This window comes from Arachis stenosperma, chromosome 3 (assembly GCF_014773155.1).
Source record: "Arachis stenosperma cultivar V10309 chromosome 3, arast.V10309.gnm1.PFL2, whole genome shotgun sequence".
Lineage (NCBI taxonomy): Eukaryota > Viridiplantae > Streptophyta > Magnoliopsida > Fabales > Fabaceae > Arachis > Arachis stenosperma.
The window spans coordinates 36560901-36563202 of record NC_080379.1 but is presented as its reverse complement, the minus strand read 5'-3'; the positions used below and the strand labels follow the sequence as shown (position 1 = coordinate 36563202).

At 31.4% G+C, this 2302-nt stretch overlaps 1 non-coding gene across 1 annotated transcript; it reads right to left on the bottom strand.

Annotated features, from left to right (window-relative positions):
- Positions 1-1856: 1856 nt before the first annotated feature.
- Positions 1857-1960, bottom strand: LOC130971608 (small nucleolar RNA R71). Its single transcript, XR_009082819.1, has one exon. It is a non-coding gene; the product is annotated as a small nucleolar RNA R71 (small nucleolar RNA).
- Between the last annotated feature and the right edge of the window lie 342 nt (positions 1961-2302).

Genomic DNA, 2302 nt, shown 5'->3' with positions numbered 1-2302 from the left:
TAAAAACCAAAAATATTTTGTGTTTCTTGTTTGAGTATTGAGTCAATTTTTAATTTTGGTGTCTATTGCATGCTTTAAAATTTTTCTTGCATTTTTCGAAAATTCCATGCATTCATAGTGTTCTTCATGATCTTCAAGTTGTTCTTGATAAGTCGTCTTGTTTGATCTTGATGATTTCTTGTTTTGTGTTGTTTGTTGTTTTTCATATGCATTTTTTGTTTGTTAGAGTCCATGCATTAAAGATTTCTAAGTTTGATGTCTTGCATGTTTTCTTTGCATCAAAAATTTTTTCAAAATTATGTTCTTGATGTTCATCATGATCTTCAAAGTGTTCTTGGTGTTCATCTTGAAATTCATAGCATTCTTGCATGCATCTTGTGTTTTGATCCAAAACTTTCATGCTTTGGGTCATTTTTGTGTTTTTCATTAAAAATTCAAAAATCAAAAAAATATCTTTTCCTTATTTCCCTCCAATTTTCGAAATTTTGGGTTGACTTGGTCAAAAATTTTCAAAATTAGTTGTTTCTTACAAGTCAAGTCAAAATTTCAATTTTAAAAATCTTATCTTTGTAAAATCTTTTTCAAAAATCATATCTTTTTCATTTTCTTTATAAATTTCAAAAATTTTAAAAATCTTTTTCAAAATATTTTTCAAAATCTTTTTCTTATCTTTATATCAAATTTTCGAAAATTAGCTAACAATTAATGTGATTGGTTCAAAAATTTGAAGTTTGTTACTTTCTTGTTAAGAAAGGTTCAATCTTTAAGTTCTAGAATCTTATCTTGTAGTTTCTTGTTAGTTAAGTAATTTTAAAAATTAAATCTTTTTCAAAATATCTTTTTCTTAAAAATCTTTTTATCTTTTTATCTTATCTTTTTCAAAAACTTTATCTTTTTCAAAATTTGATTTCAAAATATCTTATCTAACTTCTTATCTTCTTATCTCTTTCAAAATTTGATTTCAAATCTTTTTCAAAACCACCTAACTACTTCTCTCTCTTCTATTTTCGAAAATATCTCTCTCTTTTTCAAAAATTCTTTTAATTAACTAGTTGTTTCAAATTTTAATTTCAATTACATTTATCTCTAATTTTCGAAAATCACTAACTCTTTTTCAAAATTATTTTCGAAATTTCTCTTCTCTTTTCTTCTTCTATTTAATTATTTAATTACTAACACTTCTCTTCACCTCTCTTCATCCAAAAATCCGAACCCTCTTCTTCATTCTTCTACTCCCTTCTTTTTCTACTAACATAAAGGAATCTCTATACTGTGACATAGAGGATTCCTCTTTCCTTTCTTGTTTTCTTCTCCTTCATATGAGCAGGAACAGGGAAAAAGGCACTCTTGTTGAAATAGATCCAGAACCTGAAAGGACTCTGAAGAGAAAATTAAGAGAAGCTAAATTGCAACAATCCAGAAGAAACCTTCTAGAAATTTTCGAACAAGAGAAAGAGATGGCAGCTGAAAATAATAATAATAATGCAAGGAGAATGCTTGGTGACTTCACTAAACCAACGTCCAAATTTGATGGAAGAAGCATCTCCATTCCTGCCATTGGAGCCAATAACTTTGAGCTTAAGCCTCAACTAGTTGCTTTAATGCAACAAAATTGCAAGTTTTATGGACTTCCATCTGAAGATCCTTACCAGTTTTTAACTGAGTTCTTGCAGATCTGTGAGACTGTAAAGACGAATGGAGTTGATCCTGAAGTCTACAGACTCATGCTTTTCCCTTTTGCTGTAAGAGACAGAGCTAGAATCTGGTTGGATTCACAACCTAAGGATAGCCTGGACTCCTGGGATAAGCTGGTCACTGCCTTCTTGGATAAATTCTTTCCTCCTCAAAAGCTGAGCAAGCTGAGAGTGGATGTTTAAACCTTCAAACAAAAAGATGGTGAATCCCTCTATGAAGCTTGGGAAAGATACAAGCAGCTGACCAAGAGATGTCCATCTGACATGTTTTCAGAATGGACCATATTAGACATATTCTATTATGGTCTCTCTGAATTTTCGAAAATGTCATTGGACCATTCTGCAGGTGGATCTATTCACCTGAAGAAAACGCCTGAAAAGGCTCAAGAACTCATTGACATGGTTGCAAATAACCAGTTCATGTACACTTCTGAGAGGAATTCTGTGAACAATGGGGTACCTCAGAAGAAAGGAGTTCTTGAAATTGATGCTCTGAATGCCATATTGGCTCAGAACAAAATGTTGACTCAACAGGTCAACATAATCTCTCAAAATCTGAATGGATTGCAACATGCATCCAACAGTACTAGAGAGGCAGCTTCTGAAGA